Source organism: Mauremys reevesii, linkage group 5 (genome assembly GCF_016161935.1).
Source record: "Mauremys reevesii isolate NIE-2019 linkage group 5, ASM1616193v1, whole genome shotgun sequence".
Lineage (NCBI taxonomy): Eukaryota > Metazoa > Chordata > Testudines > Geoemydidae > Mauremys > Mauremys reevesii.
In genome coordinates this window covers 66,404,080-66,429,435 of record NC_052627.1, presented here as the reverse complement: position 1 = coordinate 66,429,435, position 25,356 = coordinate 66,404,080, and the positions used below count along the sequence as shown (strand labels likewise).

At 42.4% G+C, this 25,356-nt stretch overlaps 1 long non-coding RNA gene across 2 annotated transcripts in view; it reads left to right on the top strand.

The window, feature by feature from the left end:
- The window catches only part of LOC120406696, a 66,142-nt gene that overhangs the window by 7,228 nt on the left and 33,558 nt on the right, over positions 1–25,356 (top strand). For both annotated transcript variants that reach the window (XR_005599490.1, XR_005599491.1), the window contains exon 3: positions 17,954–18,060. This is a non-coding gene — a long non-coding RNA (uncharacterized LOC120406696). The remainder of the gene's footprint in view (positions 1–17,953; positions 18,061–25,356) is intronic.

The window sequence follows — 25,356 nt, the reverse complement described above, 5'->3', positions numbered from 1 at the left end:
AAATTGAGGTAAACATGGAATTTCCATCCCAGTTTTGCAGGCCAAAAAGTTTGTCTTAACTATTCAAAACATACAGATTTTAAAAAGTTACCTGAACAGAACCAAGACACTAATGCCTGATAGATGGCCAGTCGCTGAAGTAGGTATAAAGACAACTGATATAGTTTCCAGTCTCCAAACCAATGTGATTTCAATATAGTGTCCCAAGGGGGCGCCATTGTCAATGCTATCACCCTGAGCTCATTAAATGTAATTCTGTTTACAGAGCTAAGCTATTCCCTTTGTGAGAGGAGTACAAGCTCTTATCTACTTGTGCTGATAGAGATTGGGGACAGGTTTTTCTAGAAAATTTTACAAGACTAGCTAGTGCGGGAGTCAGGACTTAGCCTCTGTAGAGTGAAATAAAAGAAAATCCAGCAAAGGTTGGAGAATGTGCCCAGTAGCACCAGAAATTTGTATCTAAAGCAGAGAAAAAAGATTCAGTGATGGAAGACTTTAACCCTTAAATTCCTCTAACTCACTTTCCCCACGTTGCTTAATGCTGATGAAGAGCCTTACCGAACTCCCCTTTGACACAGAATGTAGCTGTGGAAGTGAGGTTTTTGGTTGTCAAATCTAGACAGGGAATTGCATTGCCAATTAGTATGCCTGGCTGGTCCTCTACAGTTCCACCAAATTCCTTCATTCTCAGGATTCAACTAGTGACAGACTTTTGAAGCTATAGTCAATCTTCATAGGAAATTATCTGCTCTTTGTAATGTGTCTAAAGGTACATCTACACTACGGGATTATTCCGATTTTACATAAACTGGTTTAGCAAAACAGATTGTATAAAATCGAGTGCGCGTACCCACACTAAACACATTAAATCGGTGGTGTGCGTCCACGGTCCGAGGCTAGCGTCGACTTCTGGAGCGTTGCACTGTGGGTAGCTATTCCGTAGCTACCCCATAGTTCCCGCAGCCTCCCCCGCCCCTTGGAATTTCTGGGTTGAGATCCCAGTGCCTGATGGAGCAAAAATCATTGTCGCGGGTGGTTCTGGGTAAATGTCGTCAGTCACTCCTTCCTCTGGGAAAGCAATGGGTGGCGATGCAGTCCGAAATCAAAATAAAAAAAGAGCTCCAGCAATGGCGTCTGTTTGGAGATTTTTTAAAAATGATTTTGAATTTCGTCTTCTGTAACGGAGCACTGATAGAACAGATTTGCCTGCCCTTACTGCGATCACATCCGCATGGTCCATGCTGGAGCTCTTTTTTTATTTTGATTTCGGACTGCATCGCCACCCGTTCTGATCGGAGCTCCACGCTGGGCAAACAGGAAATATTCAAAAGTTCGCGGGGCTTTTCCTGTCTACCTGGCCACTGCATCAGAGTTCAGATTCCTGTCCAGAGCGGTCAGTGGTGCACTGTGGGATACTGCCCGGAGGCCAATACCGTCGATTTGCGGCCACACTGACCCTAATCCGATATGGTAATACCGATTTCAGCGCTACTCCTCTCGTCGGGGAGGAGTACAGAAACCGGTTTAACGAGCCCTTTATATCGATATAAAGGGCCTCGTTGTGTGAACGGGTGCAGCGTTAAATCGGTTTAACGCTGCTAAAATCGGTTTAAACGCATAGTGTAGACCAGGCCTAAATGTATGCAGAGGGATCACAAACACGTGTGAACACACAGACAGAGGCAAACTCTCCCCTGGTTAAATCTATTGCCTTCAGCAGTATTGCATCAGCATTCAATTTGGCCCAGTGTCTCTATTTTGACTGAATTTCATGAGCGTTTATTATAACTGATCAGGCATGAATGATACATAGTATACTACTTAATCCTTCTCTATAAGGCTGTTTAATCTGTATCCGCAGGCAATATGTCTTCCTCTTTTTCAGTAAAAATGATAAAATGAGAACAAATATCCCATCATATGGGCACCATCTCTCCCTCAGTCAGAGAAAAGAGTTCCTACTTCTTTGCCTAGTGCAAACATCCTGATTCTTTTAACAGCCAGGATCCAGAATGATGTGGCTAGAGTTAGACCAATGTCACTTCAAGGAAGTAAAATCATCCTTTATAATCTGCACTGGCTTTCAGTCTCATTCAGAACTGACTTTACTATTTTCAAAACTTTCTATTAGCTTCTTTTGCCCAGCTTCTGTCTCTCTCAGGCCTGGTCTACACTACACATTTAAACCAATTTTAGCAGCGTTAAACCGATTTAACGCTGCACCCGTTCACACAACAAGGCCCTTTATATCGATATAAAGGGCTCATTAAACCGGTTTCTGTACTCCTCCCCAACGAGAGGAGTAGCGCTGAAATCGGTATTACCATATCGGATTAGGGTCAGTGTGGCTGCAAATCGACGGTATTGGCCTCCGGGCGGTATCCCACAGTGCACCATTGTGACTGCTCTGGACAGCAAACTGAACTCGGCTGCACTGGCCAGTTAGACAGGAAAAGCCCTGCGAACTTTTGAATTTCATTTCCGGTTTGCCCAGCGTGGAGCTCTGATTAGCACAGGTGGCAATGCAGTCCCAAATCCAAAAAGAGCTCCAGCATGGACCGTACGGGAGATACTGGATCTTATCGCTGTATGGGGAGGCAAATCTGTCTATCAGAGCTCTGTTACAGAAGACGAAATGCCAAAGCATTTGAAAAAAATCTCCAGACAGAGGCTACAGCAGAGACTCAGCACAGTGCTGCGTGACAAGCGTAACGGAAAGCCAAAGAATCAAACGGCTCGGAGGGAGGGAGGGGTACTGAGGACTCCAGCTATCCCACAGTCCCCGCAGTCTCCAAAAAGCATTTGCATTCTTGGCTGGGCTCCAAGTGCCTGAAGGGTCAAAAACATTTTCCCGGGTGTTTCAGGGTGTATGTCATCAATTTACACCCTTCACCCCCAGCCCCTGAAAGAAAAGGGGAAAAAATCATTTCTCGTCTTTTTTCAATGTCACCCTATGTCTACTGCATGCTGCTGGTAGACGGGGTGCTGGAGAGCTAAACAGCAGCATCCTCTCCTCCCCGGTGGCAGACAGTACAGTACAGAAGGACTGGTATCCGTTCTCGTCATCAGCCTGTGAGTGCTCCTGGCTGGCCTCAGTGACGTCGGCCAGGTGCGCCTGGGTAAAAATAGGAATGACTTCTGGTCATTCCCAGCAGATGGTACAGAACGGCTGGTAACCGTCCTCCTCATAGCAACTGGGGGCTGAGCTCCATCAGCACCCCACCCCCCTGTCATGTATAAAGAAAAGATTCTGTACTGCCTGGACTATCATAGCAGCTGGAGGCTTCCTCCCCCTCATTTTATCTCACTAAAAAGTAAGTGTTTCTTATTCCTGCATTCTTTATTACTTCATCACACAAATGGGGGGACACTGCCACGGTAGCCCAGGAGGAGTGTGGGAGGAGGGAAGCAATGGGTGGGGTTGTTGCAGGGGCCCTAGAATGGCATGCAACTCATCATTTCTGCGGGATCTCTGGGGCTCTGACACGGAGCGGCTGTGCTCTCTGGTTCTCTAGTACACTTGCCCCATATTCTAGGCAGGACTGACTATTTTTAGACAAAACATAGGAAGGGAATGACCCAGGGATCATTCCCATTTTTGCCTATGCGCCCCCGGCTGACCTCAGCGAGGCCAACCAGGAGCACCCATGATAGCAGCAGATGGTACAGAACGACTGATAACCGTCATCTCATCGCCAATTTACAATGGCATGGTAGATGGTACAATATGACTGGTAACCATCTCTGCTATCTTGCAAAGGCAAATGAATGCTGCTGTGTAGCAGTGCAGTACCGCGTCTGTCAGCAGCATCCAGTACACCTACTGTGACAGTGACAAAAGGCAAAACGGGCTCCATGATTGCCATGCTATGGTGTCTGCCAGGGCAATCCAGGGAAAAAGAGCACAAAATGATTGTCTGCAGTTGCTTTCCCGGAGGAAGGATTGAGTGACGATAGGGTGACCAGATCACCCAGGTCAAATATCGGGACATTGGGGGGGGGGGGGGGGAGACAGGGACAGAGGGGAAAAAAATGGCGGCAGAGCAAAAAAAAAAAATAAAAAAAATCCCCCACCCCCGATTCCTCCTCCCTCCGCAAGCACTGGAGGGAGGCCTGGGAGACTCAGGGGAGTGCAGGGCTGGGGTGAGTGTGAGTCTGGCCTGGCCCTAAGCAGGCAGGACTTGGGCGCGTTACCTGGAGGGAGAGTAGGGGGCGGCCTGCAGGGCCAGGCAGCGGTTGTTCTCCCCACCTGGGCAGCGGGACTTGGGAGCAGCCGCTGCTGCAGCTCCCACTGCCGCGGGGGGAGGAAGCAGCCGCTGGCCAAGCTTGGCGGCTGCGGCTCTAGCACCCATTAACCCCCCGAGCCCGGGCCTGCTGCGGGGACCCAGCGCGCACCCAGCCCCTGGCCAGTCGTGTCTGGGCTGGCTGCCCAGCTGGTGCAATCCCGCGGGCGGCCCCGGAGTGGGGGCAGCAGGCCCCAGCCCCCCCATCCCGCTTGGGTCCCGCAGGAGAACGAATGGGGCTGGGCTGCCGATGCCTCTGCTGCGGGATTGCACCAGCCGGGCAGCCAGCCCAGACACGACTGGCCAGGGGCTGGGCGCAGCGTGCACGCTGCTGGGGAGCTGCAGCAGTGGCTGCTCCCGAGTCCTGCTGCCCAGGTGGGGAGAACAGCCGCCGCCTGGCCCCGCGGGCCGCCCCCATACTCTCCCTTTAGGTACCGAGTCCTGCCTGCTCGGGGCCAGGCCAGACTCACACTCACCCCGGCCCCGCACTCCCCTGCGTCTCCTGGGCATGGCATGCTTGGCAAGAGGCGGGGATTTGGGGAGGGAGCCAATGGGGGAAGGAGGGAGCAGAGTCAGGGCGGGGGAGGGCACGAGCCCTTCTGGGCTCCGGAGCCTTTGCTTGTTTGTCCAGTGTCCCGACCTAACATTGGTCGGGACGCGGGACAAACAAGCAAATATCGGGACAGTCCCGATAAAATCGGGACGTCTGGTCACCCTAAGTGACGACATTTACCCAGAATCACCCGCAACACTGTTTTTGCATTGGGATCTCAACCCAGAATTCCAATGGGTGGGGGAGACTGCGGGAACTATGGGATAGCTACAGGATAGCTACCCACAGTGCAACACTCCGGAAATCGACATTAGCCTCAGTACATGGACGCACACCGCCAAATTAATGTGCTTAGTGTGGCCGCGTGCACTCAACTTTATACAATCTGTTTTACAAAACCAGTTTATGTAAAATCGGAATAATCCCGTAGTGTAGATGTACCCTTAGATCCATCTGCTCCCCACTCCATTCACTTTGCTTTTGTGCCACTTCCTCATGAATCCTCAGAGATACAGGTGGCTGGGCTGAGGGTCACACTTTCACTTCTGTTTCTGTATTCTTTGGAACTGTTTCACTTTCTTCTAGCATTCCAGTAAGTCACTTCCTCCTTCTAAAACTCTCTGTAGAAGCTTTTCTTTCATTTTATTTGGTTTGAGACTAAATCTCATAGTAAAGCACTTTGTATTTTATGAAGGAAATTCAAAATCAATGGCATTGTATCATGCTCTTACAGAGCACATTGTTCAAGTTCTCTGCCTAGCACTTCTGATACTGTAATGATGTAGAGAACAATCTAATTGCTACCTCTCCTCCTGCATATTTTTTTGTTTGACATAATTCTTGGTCATTGTTATGTAACACTTTTCTTCCTTCTTACAATGGGGTGGTGTTTTGGATTTGGCCCTGGAAGTGATCCTGAATTAGGAAATGAATCAACAGGCGGGCAGCGATCGCTCCAGCAGGGTGCTATTTATTTCATCTAGTAGATGCGATATATGGACCGCTGAATGCTCTCCTGTCGACTCCGGTACTCCACCAGAATGAGACGCGCAAGTGGAGTCGATGGGAGAGCATCAGCTATTGACTTACTGTAGTGAAGACACCACGGTAAGTAGATCTAAGTGCGTCAACTTCAGCTACGCTATTCATGCAGCTGAAGTTGCATATCTTAGATTCACCCGCGCGGTGGTGTAGACAAGCCCGATATGAGCTATTTCAGCATACACCATGTCGTGCTGCTAAGTAAGATGGATGGAGTCCAGCATATGCATGGCCTGTAAAAAGGCCACAATTTAAGGAAAACTCCCCTTGTCAGCCTGTCAGAATATGGCTATGAGCAGGTACCTTTCCCAGCTTGCTCTGAAACAAAGTCAGCGTTAGTCTTTTTTTTTTTTTCTTGAAAAATTCCCATTGTTGGTAGCCGATGGTGGGAACACTTATTAGGAGAACCAGAAGCATCTGAAGTTCTGTGTTGTCCTATCCTGCAAGCCTCGACCACATAGGAATTCAAGTGCTGGAGCTGCTAGCATGTTGTCTACAGTAGCACTTCCCCCATTGGTACCAAAATGGAGCTGCACTAATGGTAGCATCAGAGAAATCGTAAGGGGAAAAGGGTCATGTAGACTAAGCCATCAGGTAAGGTCAAGCCTCATCCCCTTCCTGAGATTTGCCTTTATTAGCAAAGTGGTTGATAACAAAATTCAGTTCAAGTCTCCTCAGGCTTTGCTGCTCTTAGAGTTCCTACTTTGGGTCTACCAAGCCCAGACCCTACATCCTTTATCTCTAGAGAACCACTTCCACCTCCATTTGGGTGAGATAATGAATCGCCACTTTCACTTAACCCTCTCCCAGCAGGATCAACTGTGGCTAACAAGGGGGTGTATGTTTAGGAAAATGCTGCCAAGCTGTTACAATCTATCTGCTCACATTAAAGGTGTGATGCAAAACTCATCTATTGACTTTTTGGGCTTTGTCTACACTGGAAAGTTTTACCAGTAATACAGGTTTAGTTATACTAGTATTACCCACAGCTTCTGGTACACACTCTGTGATGACTGTGTGTGCCTTCCTGCTTATTGCTTCCTGTTCCTGGCTTCTGCTGCCTGAACTCAGTGTGTGTGTGTGTGTGTGTGTGTGTGTGTGTGTGAAGTTATTCAGGGCCTGCCGCTACATATGTGCCATTTGGACTGTTATATTTTGTTCAGACTGTTGCTGACTTAACTGGTTCATGGTTATTAAATGTGTTGATTGACCATCCACTTGTGTGCCCTGCTTCAATTTCCTTGTGTTTTGGGATTGATGTTCTGGGATGCATCAGAGCACAACACGTGCACATTCCAGCACAAGTGTCTTTTTTCTGGTTTAGCTTAAACTTCTTCCCAAGTGAGATAAAATAAACCAAAAAAAGGCACTCTTTTCCAGGAGCTAGGGTGTCCACATGGGGGATTATACCAGTATAGGTATCTCTGTTAAATGGAAAGAACTTTGTTATAGACAGGCTAAAGGATTATGGGAGACAATTTGATCGGGGATAGACAGTGATTTCGAATTCCTCTTTATGTATGCTGGTTTGCTGGTTGCTGTAATACTCTAGTTGTTGTGATTAGGTTGAGATTTTAGAAATGCATACAGTAATTAAAACATATTGGTTGGGGACTGAGTGTTGGAACTTGTTACTAATTGTAATTTTTTTTAAAATTAAATGGGCTCAGAGGCTTGTATAATATGCCCATGTCTTCTAAATGAAGATAGAATAATAATACTTGTAATGTAAGGCCAGATTCTCAGCTGGTGTAAATTAGCATTGCTTCAGTCACAGGTGCTCTACTGATTTACACCCCCTGAGACTCATAATATGCAAACATAATTTTAAACTAACTTCTGGCTTCCATTTGGGAACCCAGGTGAAGACAGAGAATGTTGGAATGGTGTAGGAGTATCAATGAGACACCATATGGGCCCTCATTAGCATGATGTCATGGATTTTGAATGACTTTCTTACATTTTCGTCATGTGCCACTTGATATAGCTGTTGAGAGGTGTGAGCCCTAGACTCTCTTAAAATATATCAGCAAGCAATTTCCATAATTTCACAACTTTTATTAATCTTTTTCTGCTCTGGAAGGAATTGCATTTGTGTATAATATATTCTGGGTTTAGCACCAAATTGAGATCTCAGATTGTGATTCATCATAATGACATTTTTAGCTTTATAAAAGGGCTGTCCACCAGGGTCCATGATACATACGTAGCACTGGAAGCTTACTGGATTTGTAGGAATGATACATCAAAGAAAGGAGGTGAGTGATGTTTTACATATTAAGTCAGTTCCAAGCAGCATGTATTTCACCCAAGTCCCAATCAAAATTCTTTAGAATCAATTGTTGTAGAATGACTGTCAGAAAGTAATAGATCTCTGACATTTGGGAACTGTTCATAAATCAGATGCTCCCCAAGTTGGTAACTTTCAAGTAGATGATTTACCCTTTATGAGATGATAAAACTGAGGGCTTAGAAAACAGTCTTCAGTGATTTTTAATTTTGATTGGTTGGCAATCAAATTAAATGAGGTATAATCTGATACTAAGAAGTAGAACTTATATCTGGCTTAGTATCCCAATCTGACTGAACTCCAAATCAAATGTATGCTGTTCTTGAATTTTGCTAACACAAATTTAGGGAGTTATTTCCTTTTTATCCCCTTAAACAACAATAAGTTTAATGAGGGGAAACCTCCCACCCCACACTAATGCAGCATCGAAGCTAAGATTTACATTACACATCAGGGAATTCATTATCACAGTTGCTACAGCAACTGTAACTTGGACACATAGCATATATAGTAAGGCACAGCATGTACAGTAACAAAGTACTGCAATGTGGGCTAGAGATTCGGAGTTAAGAGCTCCTGAAGTTTGTTTAATTTTCTGTGTATGAATTACTATGGACTTGATCGTTCACCATTGAAGGCAATGGGAATTTTGCCATTGGATTGTATGGGAGCAGGATCAGACCTTTTATGGCTTTGAACAAATCACTTATGACTTAAACAAATGCATAAATCTTTGCAGAATTATCTTTAAGCATATGAGTTGTCCCATTGGCTCCAGTGTTTAAAGCTAAGCACATGCAGAAGTCTTGTAGGTTCAAGGCCATAACCTGTATATAGCTTAGGCCTGGTCTACACTAGGCGTTTAAATCGGTTTTAGGAGCTTAAAACCGATTTAACGCCAAAATCACACACACAGGGGAGGCTTATATCGATTTTAATGGCTCTTTAAACCGGTTTCTGCTCCTCCCTACGAGAGAGTAGAACGCGCCAGGGTATTAACATATCGGATTAGGTAGGGTTGGGGTGGCTGATGATCGGTATTGGGGCCTCGGCTATCTCCCACACACCACCACCCCGCCGCGCCTGGATCTGAACTCTCGTGAGACAGGTCAGTACAACAGAAAAACAAACAAAGAACTTTTTTTTTTTTCCTGTTTGCCCGCGTGGCTCCGATCAGCGGGGATCAGGCGCAGTCCTAAATCAAAAAAAAAAGAACTCCATGCGCATGACCATGCGGATGTGATCGCTGAGGCAGGCAAATCCGTTCTATCAGCGCTCCGTTACAGAAGATGAAATTCAGAATCCTTTTTAAAATCTCCAGACAGACGCCATAGCAGACGACTCAGCGACTGCAGCGACACAGTGTAAACGAAAGCCAAAAGAATCAATCAAATGGGATGGGGAGGACTGGAGCTATCATACAGTTCCTGCAGCCTCTGAAAATTATTTGCATTCTTGGCTGAGCTCCAAATGCTTCTAGGTCAAACACAGTCCGCCGGTCATGGCATGGCTTGGCAAATCTCTCACCCCACCCCCACCCCCCCCCCAAAAAAGGTAAAAACATCCTCTCTGACTCTTTACATGTCACCCCCTATCTTTACTGAATGCTGCAGAGAGACGAGTGCAGCAGTCAACAACAACATCCTCCTCCCGCCATGGGCGTGGAATGGGCAATATGATGGATGATCATCCTCATCATCATCAGCATCAGCTGATCATGCAAAAAGCTGGAAATCCATCCATGATCACAGCTTCAGCTGATGGTAAAAAAGGACTGGTAACCCCGCATCATCAGCTTGGCCCCCCTAATTTTTCTGGTGGATGGATGGTGCAATATGGCTGGTAACCATCCTCATCATAGCAACAGGGCTGAGCTCCATCAGCCCCCACCCCTGTGTAAAGAAAAGAGAAAGTTTGCCCCCCCTAGCATGCTGGGCTTCTCTCCTACACACTTAATGTCCTGTCTGACTATCATAGCAGCTGGCTGCCTGCTGCCTTCCATTCATCACTAGTCTAACAGTGTGTCTTATTCCTGCATTCTTTATTAATTCATCACACAGTAGCCAAGAAAGGCTGGGAAGAAACGAAATCACAGGTGGGGGTTTTTTACAGGCACCCCCCTGAGCATACAGATATAAATTTCTCTCTCTCACACACAGGGAGGTGGTGGGTTCTCTAGCACACTTGCCTATATTAGGCAGCACATTTTTTTTAGATACCAAAGGAGGGATTGACTCAGGGGATTCCCAATTTTTTTTTGCCCCCAGCCCCTGTGCCTGGGGGGCTTATAGACAGCAGCAGGATGGAAGGTGCAATATGGCTAGCAACCTGGCCCCATCAGGCACTGGGATCTCAACCCGAAGTTCCAAGGGGCGGGAGGCTGCAGGAACTATGGGATAGCTAATAGAAGCCCACAGTGCAGTGCAACGCTCAGAAATCGGCTAGCCTCGGACATGACGACACCACACCCGATTTAATGTGTTATAAAATCTGTTTTACAAAACCGGTTTATGCAAATTCGGAATAGTCCCGTAGTGTAGACGTACCCTCAGTTTTCTTATCTGTGTAATGGAAACAATTATACCTGCTTACCTTAGGGAAATTGTGAGGCTTAAAGGGTTTAGAGGAGGCAAAGTGCTAAGTATTCTTACTGTTACATATGTGTATGAGAGCTGAACTATGGTTGTATGAGATCCATAACCTTGAATTTCCTCACATTTTGTGCATATCAAATTTTAGCCATAATATGACACTTTCCATGTAAATATATATAAATATTCCTTGAGGCTGAACCTGTCTAACAAAAGGTGTTACAAAGTCCTTTTAAAATAACTAGACCATTAAGTGACAATGTTTTACAGGTAATTCTAGAAAGATCTCTTAGGGATGTAAAAAATCCATGCTGGTTTTGCTTTAAACAGGAATACCTCAAAACTCAGGTGCTACATTTTATTTCTTATCAATTTAGCCCTTATTTTACTTACTAGTTTGCATTTTGATTTAAATTTAAAAATCACAAGCTGTCCATGGAAACCTAAACTTTATCAGTGTGAGTATTTAAATTGTGCTTACTAAGAGGTTTAGTTCTTGAGTGATTAAAGTGGTAGAGCCTAGGAACTGGCATAGAGAGTGGGCAGAAGGTTCACTTAGGCCTTAATCTGGTTTCATGTCTCTGACAATGTGAAAGGTTAAACACTCCAGTAATGCAGCTGGGCACCTGTGAAATACTTTACTGTGTTTGGGCAATATGCCAGCTAGAAGAAACAGACAAGTACAGTAGTGGGTCTGCAGATTCACCACTTACTGCATTCCTTAGGGTTAGGCTAACCATTCTATTGAGCGGGTCTCATCCCTCAGAGTATGAGAGATTCTGGTAGGTTTCAAGTTTTATAGCATTTACAAGGGTCTCTCCTGTGTGTGTGCAGTTATTGCCAAACTTTCTCTTTGAAAGACAGTATGTTACATCCTGCAATCATAATACCATGGGGAGTGGGGGAGGGATTCTCTCTACCTCTCACGCTCTGATCTGAGAATTATTATTTTACTCCTAATTTATAGCCATCATCTATCTAGGTCCTCCAGTGACTTGTTGACAGAGCTGACGCCAAAACTGATTTTTTTTTGATTGGGAGAAGATAAAGCTCAATATGAGCCTTTCTTAGATGACCAGGAATGTCGTAGTTTGAGGATGTACAAAGGATGCATTTTTTTTCTGACTTCACAAGAGATAGCATGAAGGCAATAGCCACACGTTGCACTTACATGGAGAATTCTTCATAATGATATTAATAACAAAGATTTTATCACTGATAGGGGATAATAGATAATCTCACATTTTAAGACATGCTCTGTTCCATTGCTCTCAGTTACTGTTTAATTTATGGGCTGAAAATCATTTGCCCATCACCAGTAACCTTGGACACACTCTGCAATGGCTTTGATGGTCCACGCTAAATCACAGAAATGTAAATACTCTGAACTTTAGTCTCAAAACACTGTAGACCTATGTGAAATGTTTGCAATGAAATCCTAAACCACAAGAAAATCCCCTGGTTCCAGGTTTGGTTCCAAACTCAAATCTTGGTCCAGGTCTGTCAAAATGTTTGCTAAATTCATGAACTTTTTGAGAAAATCAGAGCCCAGTTGCAAATGAATTATCCCCATTTTACAGATAGGCACAGTGAGGTTAAGTGACTTACTTGAAGTCATGCAGGAAATCTGCAACAAATCAAGGAATTGAATCCAAATCTCCTGAATCCTAGTCCTGTGCCTTAACCTGAAGTTACCACCTAGTGGTTGCAATATACTAGTGTCTGGAGACTTCAGACAAACCTGAGAATCCTTTGAGGGAGGCACTGTAAGGAACCATGGGTCTAAAACCAAACATTCCAGAGCCTCAGGTGTCTGACATCTTCACATTGCCACTGGGGAGCCAGGTGAAGCAGCATCCAACAATTATTGGAGGGTTAGCCACTACAGCAAGTATCACCCAAAGAGCCCAGAGCGACAGAATACTGCAGCCGCCTGATTAGTCCACACCAACTATTTAAACCAGGAAGTTTCTCCAGGGCACTGTCTGCAGTAGCAGTAGCAAGCCAGTGTCTGCATGGGTGCTGGAACAATTCGTATAGTGGGAGTGCTCAGAGCTTTTGAACCAAACTATAAACTCCTGTATATGATGGAAACAACTTCAAGCCAGGGGTTGCAGTAGCACCCCTAGTTCCAGCACCTATGGCTGTCTGAGCAATAAGGCAGACACTGGCTTGCTACTGCTACAGATTCTGTCTTGCTCTTAACTCCTGCCTTTGACCATGGCCCAGCTTGACCTTGTCTGCTGACTCAGCCTGGTAACTAGTCCTGACTCCTGCCTTTGACCCTGGACCAACAGGCATTACTGGGCCAGCCACCTACAACCCAGTCATTACAGGCACTGTACAAACACCTAGTAAGAGATGATTCCCTTATCCAAAGAGGTTGCAATATAACTTTAGATAAGATGTAACAAATGGATGTGACAAATGAAGGGAATGGGTGAGGAGGAGGAGAAGTGATAAGAAATATGGCTATATAGGCGTTAGACTCACAGACTTTAAGGCCAGAAGTGACCATCGGGATCCTCTAGTCTCATCTCTTGCACATTGCATGCCACAGAACCTCAGCAATGCACTCCTGAAATAGACCCATAAGCTCTGATTGAGGTACTGAAGTCCTCAAATTACAGAGAATCCACCATTTACTCTAGTTCAAACCAGCAAGTGACCTGTGCCCATGCTGCAGAGGAAGGTGGAAAACCCTAAGGTCTCTGCCAAGCTGACCTGGGAGAAAATTACGTTCTAGTCCCAAATATGGCCATCAGTTAAACCTTGAACATGTGGGCAAGACCCACCAGCCAGACATCTGGGAAAGAATTCACTGTAGTATCTCTGAGCCTTTCCCATCTAGTGTCCAATCTCCAACAGCTGGAGATATTTGCTACTAGCAGTTGCAGATGGGCCACATGCCATTGTAGGCAATCTCATCATACTATTGCCTCCATAAACTTATGAAGCTCAGTAAGCTTATCAAGCTTTTTTTTTTTTGCCTCCACTAGTCCCCTTGGAAAGCTGTTCCAGAATTTCACTCCTCTGATGGTTAGAAACCTTAGCCTAATTTCAATGTTGCATTATTAGCAGGCTTTCAGTCCAAATTACTTTTTAAAAGATATTAACATTTCTTTATTTATGATATAAATAATCACTACTAGCCATCTGCCTAGCCTTTATTATTTGGCGGTTTTCCATAGGTGTCATGGTAGAAGTTAATCTTGAAGGGATTTGAATGTCAGGAGAATGATGATTATATGGAGAAGGGCATGCCTTGCATAAGGTGTGGCATGAAAAAAAGGCACGTGTAAGGGAAGAGGGGAAACAGGTGACAGAGTTTGGCATTATTGGCAAAGCGGAGAACACTGGGAGGGCAAAGACATAAGATACGAAAGTGAATAGGAAGGGAGCAATGATGAGTGGCCTTAAAGCTGCAACAATTTTCTGTAACATCAGATGTTCCTTGCATATGTTAACACATCAGAGTGTTGCTGAAACTAAGAAGTTGTTGATTAATATCCAAAACAACAAGGGATGTGACAGGTTCCTAGGAAAACATATTAGTATACATGAAAGGCAGAATCTAGAGCCAGTTACTTATCTGCTTTTTGACTAATCAAGTATTTTTTTACATTCTATTGGATTTTTAATTCACCCCCTCCCCACTCCCTGAACAAAGATAAACAAAATTCTGTTCAATTAGAGGGAGGAAAAGAAATAGGGTTGCATAGGAGAACAAACTGAAGAATGAACCATCTTTTTAAAGCACCTTTTTTTAACCTACTTTTTTTAATGGAAAAATCTTAACACTTCATAATTTTCCCCATAAAATACAAAACTACAACACCTGTATAACTTTCTTCCATACTCCTCCGCACCACCTCAAGAAATTGGCCAACTGACATGATAAGCGGAGGAAGTAATGATGAAGTGGTAAGATTGCTGAATTTTCCGTACTATTTCTTTATAATATGTATGCACAAACATACGTAGACCAAGTCTAGAGCCACTTCCTGTGGTTGTCCGTTGGGCAGACTGTTTTTCTTTCTTTCTTTTTTTTTAAATGCATGTCAGGGAAATGAGACTGTAGTTCTGGAAAATAAATCACACACATGGCAAAAAAAAAAATAGTGGTGAAGTTTACACTCAGCAGCATATACTTTTAGTTGGCTTTCATGACAGTCATGAATGTACGTCTGAGGGCAGAATTTAATATTGTTTGCCAGTGGTTGTTGCCACAATTGATTTAGCCAAAGATGTCACAGAGATATGAAAATTCTACACATTGTGTTTATTTCTGTAGGCCAGATTCTGCCACTCCTACTGATGTTGAGTTGTACGTTATTCCAAGGATGACAGAATCTAGCCTATTCACCTCTCCATGATAGAGAGGAATGATTTAGGTCAGGCAGCTGCAGAACTTCACCAAGCACTGAAATTGTCTAGCGATTTTGTTTGCAAGAACCCCTTATTATTCTGGGATATTTAACTTGATTAGCACTACAGTATTTAATTCAGCTCTAATTAAAACTGCAACTTGTTCACACGGTCACACAATTTACAAGGCATCCTAGTCATTTAGACAATGTCTTTCTGTATATCTTGTAATAGTTCTATGTTTATTGCAAAATCCCTATCATGGTGCAACCAATGAAGATTTTTAGGTGGTTTAATATTTCTTCAGGGTAATTTTACCTTTTGGTAAAGGAATCAATTAAGTTACGGACAATCAATAGCATATCTATTTTTTTGAAACTAAAACCAGCATATATCCTTATATAGGAGAATTCAGAAACAAAATAATCCCATGCTAAATGGTGAGAGGGTTTATAAGTATAGAGATAAGATCCTTGTCTAGGATGTCAATGGTTCATAGTTCTAATCCTAACACTGCTGTTCCAGGTGCACTGTCCACACTGCCACTTTACAGCACTGAAACTTGCATCGCTCAGGGTGTGTTTTTTTTCATACACCTGAGTGAGAAAGTTTTAGCATTGTAAAGTGCCAGTGTAGACAAGGCCTTAGTGTCACAGCTAAATACAGAATGGAACAGAATGTTTAGCAAAAATAGTTAACACATTTCAAGGGGACAATGCACTTTGACTGGTCCCTTGAAATGTGTTAACTACTTATGCTAAATATTCTGTTTCATCTTGTATTTAGCTGTTATACTCCTGAGGGCAGGTCTGCACTACAGATCTATATTGGTATAACTGTGTTGTTCAGGGGTGTGAAAAATCCACACCCTTGAGTGACATAGTTATACCAACCTAACCCCCATTGTATACAGCACTTATGTGAGGTAAGGGGATTTAGCTAAATGATTTGTATTTCTATTAATGGGAGTTGATGTGGGTAACCTCCAGTCAGGAATCATGCTAATTTACTCATGTGCTTTTGCAAAATTTCTCTGCTCTTATGTATTAAAGAGCTAAGGAGTAAAGCTGGTTGGGAGGGAAATAATCATCCCAAAATATCTTTACTTAGAAAGGAAAATTTTTGCAGATTGTTTTTTTGTTTTTTTTTTAACTTCTGATTTTTTTTTTAAATGAGAAACTGAAATGGGATTTTTTTTCCATAAAAAAGCTAGAAATTTCAGTTAGAATTTTTTGGGAAAAAATTCATTTGTTTTGACAATTTTCACAGAAAATACCATGTTTTTGCCCAGCTCTACTAATGACCATACCACAGAATTTACATCTGATCTATTTTAGGCTAGTGTTCAAGGTTGAATGAGGGCTTAAGGTCACATTCAATAATTTCAATTTTTTTTAAGCTGTTGTACAATTTTGATCCCAATGTAGCTGAAATCCTTGCAAGATCAGTGATGATCTAGGGGACAGTAAGTTATTGCACCTGTTTGTAACATGCATTTTACTTCCTCTTCAGACCTGGTCAGCTCTGTTGGCCAGTGTGATGCGGACAGGCGCTAGGCTTTGCCCTCTCCCAACCCAGATGCTAGGCAGACCCTGCTCTGTTTCCCTCTCTTCACAACCAGGCAAGTCCCGGGAAGCTGCACATGAGGGTGGCAACTGCCTTGTGTCCCCTTACTTCCCTGTGCAGCCATGTGAGACTACATGTGAGTTATAGTCTGGTTCACTGGGGTAGGCAATGTTACAAAGGTAAATAATTTCAGTAGTGGAACTTGGTGTTAATACTTTTGTCACATAGCTTCATCCTAATTATACATTAATTATATATTAATTTGCTATTTGTTAACTGTTGTGATATTGACTTCAAAATTATGATAACTTGGGTAATTATGAAGCTCCAAGGTAGCGTAACTTAAATAAAGATGATGGTTTTATGACAATGTGAGTGGTTTGTAGTAAAATCATGGGAACTTTGTGGGTGGATGTGAATGAGTGAATCTTTCCATTTCCCTTGTAGTGGTGGTCTCCATTGTTTTTCACCCTACAGCTGTGGTTCTCAAACTGGGATTTGCAAAATGTTACAGGGGGTTTTGGGGGGGGGGGAATTCCTTAGTGGCGGACAGAGCTGTACCTAGGGACCCCGGGCAGCACGGGGCCAGCAGCCTGGAGCTCCTGGACTTCCAAGAGCTAAGCAGATCAAAGCAAGCATATCTCTCACACTGAGGAGATTTAAACTTCAAGGCTCCTTATAAGAAATGGAAAGGGAGGTGGATATTTTTTGCTGTTTTTAAAATTAAATAGGCAGCTAGTATTTTTTAAATTATTATGAAGAACAAGTTTAAGCTTTGTAACATGCGTTGTTTGTTTGCCTGGACGTCTCAAGACCTGAATGCTTGTGTAAGAAAACTCTTTGAGTTGGCTTCTTAAATACCTTCATGCTGTTCCACATCTGATACTCCTTGATGAAACATAGGAGCCTTGTTTTATAACAGGCTTATTCAAAGTAATACATGCTATGAAAGTGAGATCTTGGAAAAGTGTTGCCATTTTCATAATGTAATAAAAATACTGTAATTATAATTATTAATAAATGGTTTGTAATAAGCATGTCATAAAAACAAATTTTATATTTCCAGGATCACTGCTTTTATAATTTATACTCAGGTGAAGGAGAAAATCCCTGGAAATCATTTTTAGGAGGGGGTTCGCGAGACTTGACATTTTAGTGAAAGGGGTTCACAGGTTGTTAGATTTTAGGAACCATTGCCCTGCAGAATGCAGTGACATTCTCATGATCCCATGGAAGGTGTTGTTTGTTGTTTGTATTGCAGTAACACCTAGCAGCTACTGTTGCTTCTGATGGACATTGATTTCTGCACAAGTTTTCAAGCCAGCCTTTCCCTGCACACAGAGTTGAACACTGTCTTTTCATCTTCAGGTAATCTAATAATAGCATTATTGGAAGAAAAAATATGGTTTGCTCTTTCTCCTTTAGCCTTATATACAAGTCAACATTTTTAATCTGTGACCTGATGGGTGGCCCTCAAAAATATTTGTGAACTAATAAAGGATTGGATTTTGATCTCAATTATGCTATTGTAAATGTGGAGTAATTTCTTTAAAATCAATGGAGTTACTCTGCATTTACACCAGTGTATATGAGATCAGAATCCAGCCCCTAAGCATACAAATGTAGGAATCTTATCAGTGTCACATATGTGCATGCATATTTACAGAAATACTTATTGTACCCAGCATGAAATACGGGCCAGGAATTTGGGCAAGAATCTGTCATCTGCATTCACATTGAGGTGGGCATTATTTTAAGGGTATGCCTACATATAAAGCTGGGGGTGTGATTCCCAGCTCAAGGAGACACACTCATGAGCCATTGCCTGTGCTACCATGGTTACCTTACTACTTTTTAGTGAGCCAGCTTGATAAGAGCTTGCCCAAGTATTTCTCCTCAAGCTAAGAATCGCACACCTAGCTCCAAGTGTAGATATACCTTAAGAATAGTCCCACTGAAGTTAATGCAACTACTTGATATGTGACTCAATAAAAGGCTGCTGTCAGGGTTCCCTCCCCACTCTGAACTCTGGGGTACAGATGTGGGGACCCACATGAAAGACCCCCTAAGCTTATTTCTATCAGCTTAGGTTAACTTCCCCAAGGCACAAATCCTTTGCTTGTCCTTGGACAGTATTACTGCCACCACCAAGTGATTTAGACAAAGATTCAGGAAAAGGACCACTTGGAGTTCCTATTTCCTTCAGGCCCTTTCCTGGGGAGGCTTGAGAATAATATACTAATCAATAGGTTAACAAAGTGAGCACAGACCAACCCTTTTGGTTTTTAGGACACTAAAAATCAATCAGGTTCTTAAAAGAAGACTTTAGTATAAAGAAAAAAATAAAAGAATCACACCTGAAAAATCAGGATGGAATGTAACTTTACAGGGTAATAAAAAGATTTAAAAAACAGAGGACTCCCCTCTAGGCTCAACTTTAAAGTTACAAAAACAGGAATAAACCTCCCTCTTAGCATAGGGAAAATTCACGAGCTAAAACAAAAGATAATCTAATGCATTTCCTTGTTGTTACTTACAATTCTGTAATTTTAGATGCATTATTTCAGGATCCTTTTAGGAGTTGGTTTACCTGCTTGTTTTCTCTCTCTCTCTCTCTCTCTCTCTGTCCCGAAAGGGAACCAACAAAGAGACCCCAACCAAAATCTCTTCCCCCGCCCTCCCCAGATTGAAAGTATCTTCTTTCCTCATTGGTCCTTCTGGTCAGGTGCCAACTAGGTTAATTGAACTGATTAAACCTCTGGCCAGGAGGGATTTTATGTTACTGCATACATAAAGGTTGTTACCCTTCCCTTTATATTTCTGACAGCTGGCAAGGCAGGTCTGTAATTAAAGGGGGTTTTAGTTTAGACTGTTGTAAAGTCTTCTTTGTAGATTAATGTAGCCAGTGAAAGAAAATATTTGCTTCACTTTAGTTTGTTGTTTTATTGTGAGAGTCTGTAGAACACAGATCAAGAAGAAGTGTTGATCCTTAATGGCTTCAATTCACCTGATTTTGGTTTACTCTGACAATTCAGGGTCAGAATCAAGACAGGGAAATCTAGGTGCATCAGCTAAAAGCTAATTTTGTTTCAGGCTTGTGTAGCCTTTGTATGGGATTCTGCAGCTCTCCATTATTTACTGCTCTCTCCATTAACGAAGTACTTTTCACTGTTTATTGGGAAATTGCACCTCAAAACATTACATCATTTAATAGAGGGAAAGGGAAGGCAGGAAGATGCTTTTATCTATAGCACCCACATAATAAAACACTAAATGTTGCTGAAGTTTAATTTTTCTTTAAAAATGTTAAAATGCATTTTACAATCAAAATGGTAATGCAAAATTATAATGGTAAAGGGCTTAAGATTTCTGGCCGTGTTGCAGTAAGTGCTCAGTCTTTCAAAGTGATAAACAATGGAATTGGAGGGCACTCAGAGGTGTTCAAGAGTGTGCACTCTTCTTACAAAAAGAATGTTTCAGGAATGTTAATACACTCGTATTTCAGCCTAATGTTAAAATTAAAATAGCCACACATCAAAATGTTATGAAAGCTGCTCCTACCAGTTTCTGGAAACAGTAATTTGATTCTGCAATACAGTGTTTTAGCAAGTCAAGAGAATTTTAATCCACAAAAGATTAAAGGATGTATTTTCAACTGTGCTTCAGCTTGGTTTCATTTGTGTGGGCACTAATATGCACCTTTAAAATTTCGGGTTTGTTCGAAAGCTGCTGACTGAAGGCCTTTGTGTAGCTGTGGAACAGGTATGACGTGGGCAACAGCTGCACATGCACACCTGTGCCTCTGCCCTGACTCTTCTCAGCTGAGAGGATAGTTCCTTCTCCATGCCAATTCAGTCCCTGGCTTTTTTGTTGAGACTAATGTTGTAGGGTGCCCATTAGTGCAATAATAAACTTGTAAAGGTTTTCTTCTTTTTGGTGTCCATGATCTGACATGAAGGTTGTTGGTGAATGTCAGTGTGATTATTTTCTGTTTTGTTGCAATGCCAGGAATAATAGACTAGAGCTACATTACAGGGGAAAATAAGGCAACATACAGAACAAGTGAGTGGCTGATTTTTCCAGTCATAGGGGGGGAAGTCAAGATTTTTAATGAAGAAACACATGGTTATATCTATAACCATATTCAGGAAGATTCTTTCGGGTGGTATAACGAAAGAATATAATATAGATGTGTGGTGAGTTCCCTGGGGTACAACCTGGAACTGGGGTACCACTGTGCCCCCTTAACTCTCCAGCCTGGGCTGTCTCTCACAATGCTTTGCTAGAGACAAGCAGCAAACTCCTCAAGGCGTTATCATGGGGTACAATAGCATGTGGAGCCCTACACCCAGCTAGATTGCATGAATGCTCTGTGAGCCACTCACAAATCACACAAAGAAAGGCACCAGCAAATCTCCAAAGCTCCCAGCCTTGCACCCCAGAACTGTGCCATCTTGCCCTGGTCAGAAGCCTGACCAGTGTAAGTTCATTACCAGTCTGCCCCTCCTTCGATGTAGAGAGGATACACACTCACCTATGTAAACTGAGCTGAGATTTTCCAAGCACTTCGACCAAAACACACTGTTTTAGGTAAAATACAAAATAGATTTATTAACTACAAAAGATAGATTTGAAGTGATTATAAGTGGTAGGCATAAAAGAGCAGAGATGGTTACCTCAGAATAAAAAGTAAGCATTCAGTCTAAATCCTGAACCTTATTGGACTGTGTGCAATATTTGGATCAAGCAGTTTTTCTCACCCCTGTGGATGTACAGGTAGATTATGGGCCTTAATACACAGTCTTTCCCTTTAAGGCTGGGACCAGTCTCCTGAGTTGAAGTCTTTGTCTTCCCAGCATTCTTGTTGCTTCCAGTGCAGGTGTGGGGAGGAGAAAGATGCCCTTATGATGCCACTGTCCCTTTTTTATACTCTGTCTATGTCCCTGGAAAGAAACTAGCCCAGGCATGCCTGGTGGGCCTTGCTGAGTCACAGGGTTGAGCAATCCCCATTGTGCAGTACTTCTCTTACAGAATTGTAAATCCCTGTTTACATCTCCTCTGCTGATTTATGGTTATTTAATACCTGCCTTGGTGTGAATCAACTCCTTTGTTGTCACTGGAGAACTAGCAATGGATGACTCCCAAACTTATAACATATTTCAATAACAACCATACAGGAAAATCTCATAACTGCATACACACTAACAAGATATGTAATTTGACAGAACAATGGGTTTCAGCAAATCACGACCTTTCCTATGATATCTTACATGGCATGCTGCATATGAAATATCACAATCATATATATAAATGATGAATATGGGGGTTACAGGGTGGTACTTTGAGGTCTGGTGTGTCACAAGATGTTAAAGTAGAGGTCCAGAACCAGAGGAATTGGGAACAGAGGAAATGAAAAGCAGACACAAGGTTAGCTGGACACACAATAAAGAGAACAATGAAAGCTGAAGAGCTGAAACTAGCTAACTATTATGAAAATTCATTGCATGTTTAATAGTTAAATTTCCTATTTTCCAAAAGCAGGGATGAGCCAATCATTCCTTAGCCTCTGCCACACATGATGCAAAGTCTGCTTTGTAATGTTTGCATCCAATTGATCTGTCTTTTTGGCAATCTTAGTTCTTGTTTGTACAGTGGGCAGATGCCAAAAAAGTGAGTAAGAATATCCTAAGACTAGTGACCAACTGGAAGATATCATCTGTTTAGTTAGTTTCTAATACTCTGTATTCTTTTGCTAGTACATATTTCCCAGTAGTGAAAGAAAATGCAAATCATACTATAACCAATTCTTCTGTGGAGAAACTTAACTTTTGTCCAGTATCTGTAATGAAGAGAGAATTTTGGTTATCAGTCTTGAACCAGGCTATGTCACTGAGTAAATTATTACCATGCACAAACATTTGGCATGAAGAGCATAGAGGTAAGAGACCATGGGCCAAAACCTTAGCTTGACTTCAGTGGAGCTACATAAATTTACATCAGCTGAGGATCTGGCTCAATCTTTTGAGAACTGACAAAAATAATCCAAATGCTGAATTTGAATATTTTAGCCAGGAAACTGTCAGGTTTTTTAAATGAGATTATCTTTGTCAACCAGACTTGTAGAGGTGATGAAATGTATTTAGACTTCTGTAAGAGAGACAAAGTGGGTGAGGTAATATCTTTTATTGGACCAACTTCTGTTGGTGAAAGAGACAAGGCTTTGAATGACACAGAGCTGTCTCTCTCACCAACAGGAGTTGGTCCAATACAAGATATTACTTCATTCACCTTATCTCTCTAATATCCTGGGATTGACATGGCTACAACAAAACTGCATTAGACTTCTGTAAGGCATTTGACTTGGTACCACACAACATTTTTTCTTAAGAAGCTAGAACAATACAAGATCAACATGATACTTGTTAAATAGATTAAAAACTGCATAATAGGTGTGGTAATGTAATTTTAACTGGGAAATTACCATTAAGTGGGTATGTTCTAGTGGTTCAGAGAGAGGTTATTGGCCCTATGCTATTTAACATGTTTATCAATGACTTGGAAGAAAACATAAAATCATTACTGATAATTTGCAGGTGATACAAAGATTGGGTGACTGGTAAATAATGAGGAGGACAGGGCACTGATACAGCATGATTTAGATCACTCTGAAAGCTGGTCACTGTCAAACAATGTGCATTTCAATACAGAGAATGTAAGGTCATGCACCTAGGAATGAAAAAGGTAGGCCATACTTACAGGATGGGGGGACTGTATCCTAGAAAGTAATGACTCTGAAAAAGATTTGGGAGTCTTGGTAGATAATCAGCTGAACATGAGCTCCTGGTATGATGATGTGGCTAAAAGGGCTAATATGATCCTTGGATGTATGAACAGGGGAATCTCAAGCAGAAACAATGAGAGGTTATATTACCTCTGTTTTTGGCATCGGTTCGACTGCTACTGGAATACTGTGTCCAGTTCCAGCGCCCACTATTCAATAACAATATTGAAAGAGTGGAGGGGGTAACTAAAGGACTGGACAACATACCTTGTGGTGAGAGACTCATGGACCTTCATCTATTTCACTTAACAAAGAGAAGATTAAAGGGTGGCTTGATTACAGTCTGAGTATCTGCACGGGGAACAGAAATTTGGTAAGAGGGATCTTCAGACTAGCAGACAAAAGGATTACATGATCAAGTGGCTGGAAGCTGAAGTTAGACAAATTCAGATTAGAAATAAGCTATAGATTTTTAACTGAGGGTAATTAATCATAACCCAGGCTTACTCTGGTATAACTCCACTGATTTCAGAGTTACACCACTGGAGGGCAAACAGAGGTGAACCAGGCCACAAATCTTTTTTAAAAGGAAACTAAATTTTCTACTTACCATGGTGGTGACCTGTATTTTCACTGTAGATTCCAAACACAGCAAAGAGGACAAATACTAGCATGGAAAAGAGAATGGTTGCCATTTCCAACCTAGCATATGTATAGCCCATAGGATAGGCTTCCCAATGCTCTCTGTCGAAAAAGGAAAGGGGAAAAATGTTCTTTTGTAGTATTGTACTTTTAGTATATTGTATTTTTATATATACCAAACTCCCCAGCTAAAAATGAGGTTATCAGGCAATGGTATCCAATCTCCTGTATTTATTTCCTATTCTAAATGAAAGAAATATTGCCATATCTTAGATACCATTCTGCACACCAGCTGGGCGGATGCTATAGCCTGTGTTTTGCAGGAGGTCAGACTAGATGATCATAATAGTTCCTTCTGGCTTTAGACTCTATGACTCTCTCTAATTTACACACTCACTCACAAAAAAGATAAGCAGCTAACTGACTAAGAGTATTAATAGACCAGCAGAGTTTGAAGCTAACTTGATGTGATGATGATGATGAATTTCACCCCAAAAGAAATCCCAGTCCTTTCCTCTCTCACTCCATTGGTTCTACCACAGCCAGGGTGGTAGCAAACCATATGGAGTAATGGAAGCAGTAGGACAGGTAGCTGACTTTTGCCACATCCCTGGGTCTCTGCTAAGCAGTATTCTTCAGTGTTAGTTGTAAGAACGTGTCAGTGGAAAAAGGGCAAGGAAAAAAAAACCTGGTCTTTAGCTTCAGATGGCAAGTTCATACCAGTTTTAAACTCTAAGTCTTTCAGATCTGTCTGTCTTCTGTCTATCCAGGCTCTTGTATGATTCCCACAATATATATAAGCAATGCATTCAGTACTGAATCAAATGTATAAACAGATTATCTTGTTGTCAAGAACCTCTGTCCTGATAAATGGAGCACTACACAGAAGTAAACAGGTTTACTGGCTGACTAGGATTGGTCGTGGAGATTGTGTTGAGAATTAAGGCATTTAGAATACGCTATCTCACTTTAATTACCCTATGTGAAGGAGCATCTGTACTGCATCCCCCCAACTGAACCATGAAAAGTCCAGCCACTGTCTTAAGTATCTAGCCTTGAGAGAGGCTGACATCTGTGGCCCATTAGGCAGTTGAAAGGTGGATCAGACAACTGTGCCTAGTTAACAGGGAAGCCATAGAAAGCTACATTTATCAATGGGCTAATAAAATGGTTCTAGGAAAGAATAGAAGGACTTAGCTTCCCTCCATCCATACAGACAGGAGAGCATGAAAGTCTGGGAA